Source organism: Cibotium barometz, chromosome 35 (assembly GCF_041138505.1).
Source record: "Cibotium barometz isolate CiBa-2024 chromosome 35, ASM4113850v1, whole genome shotgun sequence".
Lineage (NCBI taxonomy): Eukaryota > Viridiplantae > Streptophyta > Polypodiopsida > Cyatheales > Cibotiaceae > Cibotium > Cibotium barometz.
The window spans coordinates 21,698,240-21,706,461 of NC_141080.1; positions in this window are offsets into that span (position 1 = coordinate 21,698,240).

The window sequence follows — 8,222 nt, forward strand, 5'->3', positions numbered from 1 at the left end:
ACATTGACTCAGTATACATCCAATTATTGAGAAATTATTCTCAAGTTGAAAGGTATGGATGACTTTCAAAAAATTCATGGATTTATTCTCGTGAATTAGATTCGGACTATAAGAATCAAGTTTAAAAAAATGAGCCAAAAAATTTAGAAGAAGCAATTAAGTTTGCTCAAATTTTCAACGACACTATTGGAAAGAAAACGCGTGCACAGAATGCACAACAGACATGTAGTGTGTTCGAGGGTTCCAAGCATCAAGATTAAAATAAAAGAAAGGGACCTAACCAAAAGAATGACCAATCTAAGAAGTCTAAAGGACCAAAAACGTTTTTGAAGCATGATGATTTTGAAAGAGCTACAAAATAAAATTCATGTATTTATTACATGGAAAAATGTCATAGTAAACTAGAGTGTCCCAAGCTAAAAGAAAATGAGAAAAACCAATGTGATCAAAGTAAAGAAAAGCAAGTGCACACTATTCAAGTGCTTCCGCTAGAGACTTCCCGTAAGTTTAAAGAGGTTCAAGTTTATCATGCTGATTCTACTCATGCGTGTTGTGTCACGTCATCAATGTGGGCGTCAACATTTGGACCATATGAGTTGGTTCGCATGCAAGGTCATGTTAAAGGTCACAAAGTACGAGTTATGATTGATGATACTACCATGCACAATTTCTTGAAGTATACCTTAGTCAAGAAATTAAATTTATCGCAAAGTCCAAGTGATCATAAGTATGTGGTTTCTTTGATTAACGTCTATGATAAAGATGTGTGGGATACAGTAGTTTGTGATGTTCCATTAGTAATTCAAGGTCATGAGATGCATTTAGATTTTCAAGTTATACATATCACTCGAGCGAATGTTATTCTAGGTTGAGAGTGGTTATATAACATTGGTCCATATTTATCTAGAAGTTATTTGCATAATTCTTTTGAGTTTGAAGTAGATGGTAAGAAAGTTCACTTGCAAGGTGAACATAGTATATCCTCCTCACCTCATATATACTCTATGGAACTTAATCTTCTTGTACAAGCTAATGAAGTAGAAAACATCTTTTTGTTCTACATGCTACTTGATGATGTCATTTCTTTTTCCACATGTGAAAACATAAGTGGTTTAAGTGAGCATAGTGTTTACATGACTTCTTTTCAATCAAAGTATGTTAACAATAAAAAAGTTAATGAATCCTTAAAGCAATTGTTACAATGATGCCTGACTCAAAGCCAGTAAGTAAGCCTCCTTATCAGGTTAGTTTTAAGGAAGAACAAGAAGTCGAATGACAGTTAAAGAAGGAATACCTTAAAAGTGGATTCATTTGACCAAGTGCTTCACCTTGGGCTTCACCAATTCTACTGTGGTGAAGAAAAAAGATGGGTTTATGCGATTGTGTAGACTACCGTGGTTTGAATCAAACCACGATTAAGAATAATTACCCTTTTCCATGAATAGATGAGTTTTTTTATCAACTCCAAGGGGCAATGTACTTTACAAAAACCAATTTACGATCCGGATATCATCAAGTTAGAATTCAAGAAGCGGATATCCCGTTTCAGGAAGAGACACATCATAGACTATGATGGAGTCTATTCCTTAGTAGTACTATGTGTGTGATGAGTGGACAACTATGTAGAGGCTATAGAGACCTCCATGCTAGAAGTAGGGTGGAGCCCGCATGTTTGAAATGAGGAAGAAATGCCTCCATCAATGGTACATGAAGTCAATGAATATTTGGTCATGGATGAGATGATTGATGAGACTTCTTTGAGCCCAAAACCATTAAAGTTCTAGAATGTAATCCCCCTATCTCACCTTAAAGACATTAACTCCCAATTAATAAGATAAAAGAGTTTTGCATGGGATAGTAGAAAAGGATGATCCACACAAGAAAGTAGAAGCTTAAATAAGTGGGTCTAACCACAACTTGTTGATACACATTAGACACGTCTGTGTATGTAACACAATGATGGAGTAAATAAAGGTAGAAAATTTCTTATATAGGTATCACTTTTTGTTATAAAAAGTTGGGAGATGAATGGATATGTATAAGGGTATAAATTTTCTATTATAGAAAGGAAGTTACAAAAAGGTAGAGGAGATAAATGCCATTCTTGGCATGGCATCATAGGACAACATAGTAAAATTATTAGATTATAGAAGGTGTACTCACCTCCATGAGTCACTCATGGCATCATAGTACACCTACTAGATTATTACACTCAATGACATGGCATCTTAGTGCATTTACAACTAATCATTATAGGCATGGTATCATAGTACACTTACTGAATTACACAAGCTGGTTCACGTCCTCGAAGGGGTCACTATATGTAATCCATATAGCATGTGCATGTAAGCATGCATTTAAAATACTCAAATTTTAACTCATTTTTTAAATACTGATAGCCGTTTTTTCGACTATCCACATTACCATAGGGAGCTACCTCGGCCAAGGAAAATCACATAAACTCTTTGTCATAAATACCTTTGCACTGTAAATTTCACTGTAAATAGGTGTGTGTGCATTAGGGACTTTACCCATATCTTCTATATATTTTTATATTATTAAAAAAAAAGTTTTTGCTAGCTACTTATCAAAAATAAATAAAATTATTACGGCCCATTTTGTGTAAATATTTCATTTCATATAAGGGCCTAAATATGTAGGTCTCTATTTTCTCTAATTATGTAAATACTTCATTAGGTGTGTGTATTACAAAACCTAAGTATATTTTATTTATTATTATTATTATTATTATTATTTCTTCGTAATACTTTTGGACCATCATTGTACATATGCTTCAACTTCACCATGCATAAGTAAATCCTATGCCCTCATATTTCTAACCACACCGTGTAGAAAGCCTACTACCTAAATCACTTTTTCCCTTAGACTATTTCATCTTTTATTCTCTCATCTACCCTAAAATAATGAGGGTCTCCCTCCCTTTTGACTTCCATAGTTTAGTAATTTTGTATATATTTTTTAATATTAAATATTTTTTTAATATATTTTTATTAAATAGTTTTTCATATATCAATTATTTTTATATATTTTATTTTAGTATTTTTATTCATAATTAGATCTCTTTGTTTATTTTATTTTCCTATCATAATAACCATATTATCATGATATGTTGACTAGTTAAAGTACTAGCTTGTTTTTTTCTTATTATATCTTTATAAAATGGAAAAAATCTCCTCCATGCAAGTGTCCACATACACTTGAGTCTCTAAGGTCAGGATATGATGTATTGGGGGCTCACTCTTGGAGCAATCAAGAAATTTCACCAATGTGGACCCACACAAAGATTTTGAAAATTAAGAAAATATATGATTCTGCTGAAGTTTTTGCACCCACCTCCACTCCGAATTTGGACTGGTCATCAAGAGACAAAAGTTAGCTCGTGAGCTCAGCAATATGCTCAAATTTTTGAGAATTTTTGGAGGTAATGGCGGTGAGATATGAATTTTTTATTGGTGCCCACTTTTTGGCAAGGTACACCTAGTCTCTTCTCACCTCCCTTACACATTCATCACCTACATACTTACTCATTCCTTTCTCACTCCATCAAACTTGCAAACTTCATGTTCTCTCTCACCCTCTCCACCTTTGCCCTCTCCTTCCATCTCCATTTGCTCTCATATCTACTCGACACCCGTACCTCATCTCCATTTCTCTCCCTACTACTCCCATATTACTAAATTATTTTCCCAATCTCAAAAACTACATAAAAATTCAGCATGAATGTATCATATTAACCTCTGCAAATATGGGGTTTTCATCTACAAAAACCCCCATGTTCTTCACCTCAATCAACTTTTGTGGCGTCGAATGCAAGAAGGAGAACGACGAATGCAAGAAGGAGAACGGCGAATGCAAGAAGCAGACCGGCAGTTAACTTAAAGATCTACACATGGGAGAGTCCAAGCTTCTTTGAGCTTTCAATCAACTTTTGTGGCGTCGAATATGCAAGACCGGTGGTTAACTTAAAGATCTACACATGGGAGAGTCCAAGCTTCTTTGAGCTTTCAACCACACAAAGGATCTTTCCAAATCTTTACTCCTCTCACTCAACCTCTCAGCCCTTTTCACCCATTTGTACATTGTACTACTAACCTTTTATAGTGATTACTAACTACTAACCACTAAACATATGTAAATAAGCACCCACTCTACTACTTTTTGAGTAGGCATTACTACAAGTTATTTGCTCAAACCTCTACATCACACTCTCCTCTCACCTTCAATAATTCTCTCACCTTGAGCCCACATCCATGTGACTCAAGGGATAAGAAGAGGCCCACTCTCATTTCAAAATAAAAAATCCATAATCTATGATTTCTCATAATAAAATTAATTAGGCTTAATCCTAATCGGGGCTTCTCAAACCTATAAATAGAGCCCCTCCATTCCTTGTGAAGGGGGATTACACACATTGTACACCACTCCCAACTCTAGTGTGTAAGGAGATAGTGAACTTGTGAGCTCTCTCTAGTGTGTAAGGAGATAGTGAACTTGTGAGCAAAGCGGTCCGATGTTTGATTTAAGGTAAATTTGATCCTTGTATTTTGTGGTGTGATTTTATGCTTGGCGACTTGAGGGCATGTTTTTAATTTGTTGCCTTTCAATCCATGGTAAGAGGGTTGTATGGTGAGAGGGCTCCCGTAACCTTAAGGCCATGTGTATACCGACAACAAAATCAAGCTTATATTGTCTCTCTAAGTTCTTCTCCAAGCTTGGTGTGCACCAATTGTGTTATGCTAGTCTCCTACACACATAATATCATATGTTATGAGTGTTTGTTGAGGGTGTGTGTGCCTTTTGATTGATGTATATGGTTAGCTTGTGTTGATTGGCTACAAGGAAAGATCTTTGTGTCCTAGTTCACACACATAACTAGGTGGTGCCCCTTTTCTTATTGAGTGTGTGGTTTTGGTGTTCTTATGTTTGTGTTGCGTTGTGCCCCAAGCCCATTGAGCAACACGGGAGGCTTGAGGAGTGCTTAGAGGCCGCTCTTCTTGTTGCCCTCCCCGAAGTGCCGCAATTTTGATGCCCCCACTGAGGACAAGCAGTTTTTGAATGGGTATTTAAGGTACATCGTTCTCTTTAACACATAAATTTCCTTGTGTGCTTGTTGGGTATCATATTTTAAGAAGGAAAGTTGGTACTTTTGTGTGATCTTTCATAAATAATTCACCTCCTCCTAATCCTCTTGGGATTCAATACAACCAGTTTCGTTGGGTGCGCTCCATTAGAGTGAATGTTTGCATTGATAGAAAAATTTTCTACCAATAACGCATGGTTCTTCTTTTTGGTCCAGAAAGATTAAGAGAGGTTTTAGCATCACCTAATCCTGTCATACTTCCCATTGTAGATTACACCATTTCCTTTGATGTGCATATTTTCATCTTGTTTTAGCTTAGTTTTATGAATCAAGAAGACTTATACCGTAGGCTAATTTTGATACCGAGTTGTTCTTATCAAACTTTAGAATGGCACTCCACATAAAGAGAGTGGTAGGAGACCAAGAGTGCTTAGACATGTTTGAGTTGGTCCTACGAAGAGATGCTTCCACTTGGTTTCAATCTCTACCTGCACATGCACGAGTAGATTACAAGGGGGTCATACAACTTTTTAGAGATAATTACTTCACTCCTTTGAACACACAAAAGCTATGGCAAGAAATAGTTGCTCATAAGCAAAAGGATCTAGAGGACTACTTAAGTTATAAGCAAGAATTCTTACGTCTTTGGACTCTTTGGTTGCGTAGTCTTCCTAACCTTGGAGATGGTGCATAATTCTTGAAGAAGGAGAGATTTATTTTGCACGGATGTACCCATCACTAAAATTGCAAGTAGAGTCAGGAGAGCCCACAACATTTGATGTTGCTAGGCTAGGGCTACCAAGAAACTCCGAAAGATGAGGTGTATGCTAGGGGGGGTTATCTTTGATGATTCAAAGCCTAGGAAAGAGGTACAGTCTTGCACTCGTCTGAGGTCACAGTCGAGGTGATAGAAAATTTAAATGAGTCTTTAAATAGCTTGTCTATCCACTTTGCACAAGCTGTGGAACAGAAGGGCCAAGCCAAAAGGGTTGAAGAACGAGAGCCACGACCTAGGCGACTCTTGCAATGTTGGAATTGCGGAGAGTCAAGGCATGGGATGTATAATTGTCCCTCGCCTCGTGGGGAGCCAGGGAAGCCTAACATGAATTATCCAGTGATGAATGCAGGTGAAGGGACTAGTCAACAACAACCGATGCTTTTGCAAAGGCCCAATGCAACAAGGCCACCTCCACGAGGAGTGGAAGGAATGCCTTGCCGGACCCAAATGTACATGTGGTAGAGGTAAGCCAAGGAGGTAGACATTAAAGCAAATGGTATCAAACGAGGGCGTGGAAAAGAGAAGGAAAAGGAGGGTGTGGCATCACAAAGTGACCATGGACGAGGAAAGAAAGTGAAGGAAAACAAGGAAGTCAAGAGGAGACGACGTCGTATAAACCTCTAAGATTTTCCCCTTGGACATGGTATGGCTCCATACAACCTTTTGGAAGACATGAGAGGTAAGGGTCCTGATATTTCGTGGCCTCAATTTCTAACCTTATGTCCACAAGTTAGGAGAGAATTAACAAAGGCCGTGAGCACTAGGAGAAAAACAAAAGAGAATGTGCCTGTTGTGTAAAAATTTCACAAGCCGAGATGGATGAGGACATTACACCTATATTAGATTGCTACATCAAGGGAAGGCTAGTTAAGAAGGGTCTAGTAGATGGGGGTGCACAAATTTGCATTATGACAGAGGACCTTATGTAAAGACTAGGCATGCATATTCATGAAAAACCTGAAATTAAGGTAAAAATGGCAAACAATAGCAAAGCAAAGTGTCTTGGGATTTGTAAGAATGTTTTTGTGGAAGTTTTTGGCATTAAAAAGGTTGTTGATTTTTATGTTATGTTATGTCTACCAAGGGAAGTGGTTATCCATTTATCCTAGGTAGACTATGGCTAATGAGAATGCGAGCTTTGCAAGTTGGGAAAATGGAAAGTTAATTTGCAGGACTGAAAATCATAAGAAGATTATCTTTGACATGAAGGAGCAACGACAAGAGGAGATAAATGAAGAATCTTCCCAAGGTGAAACAGAGGAGGATTGGACCGATGACACCTCAGAGGAAGAAAGCAGCAGTAGCACTACGGAAGAGGAGTCTTCCATTGAAGTCATGGGGGTAAGATTCAGAGCAAAAGACAAAGACACACCCTGTCAAGGTTTGGAAGAGGAGGATCTCAAGAAGACCAAATTGTGCATGATGAAAGAAATGTTTGATGCTATGCTCTCAAAAAAGCTTACATCGGGAAGGAGAGGAGTTTAAATGTGTACTAAGGAAATTTCCTAGGTTTTTTGCTAAGATGTGCATGGCATAGAGGCCATTCAACACAAGATCGAGCTAAAGCCAGAAGCCAAACCTAAGGCACAAAAGCTACAAAGGCTAGGAGTCATCAAGGAGCACACACTACTCAAAGAGGTGAGGAAGCTTCTAGCAGCGGGGTTTATATATCCTGTAGAAAATTCAAAGTGGGTCTCTCTCGTTGTGGTCACTCCCAAGAAGAACGGCAAATGGAGGGTGTGTGTGGACTATCGCCCACTCAACGAGGCGACAAAAAGAGAACACTTTCCTCTCCCATTTCAAGATGAGATCCTAAATGAGGTAGCAGGTCATGAGAAGTATACGATATATGATGGCTACTCTAGTTACTTTCAAATTGGGATTGCATTGGAGGATCAATTGAAAACAACCTTCATCACTCCTTGGGGTTGTTATGCTTTCAGAGTCATGCCATTTGGTTTGACCAATGCTCCAACGACATTTTAACGTTTCATGAATATGGTGTTTCAAGCATTCTTTGGGAAATCCATTAGAGTGTTCACAGATGATTTTTGCATCTATATCTCTAAGTCATTGCATGTGCAGAGGGTGGAAGAAGGCTTGAAGAAACTCTACGACATGGGGGGCCAACTCAATCCCGACAAATGTCATATTGGTGAGGATGAAGTAATCTTGCTTGGTCATAAGGTTTCTTCCAAAGGCATTGAGGTGGATCCTACAAAGGCAAAGGCTCTTATTGATCTACCATCTCCAAAGAGTCTCAAGGAGGCCATCTCATTCATTCAAAAGGTGAAGTACATGTCACGCTTCATTCACTTAGCCTCAGAGTTACTTCACCCCTTG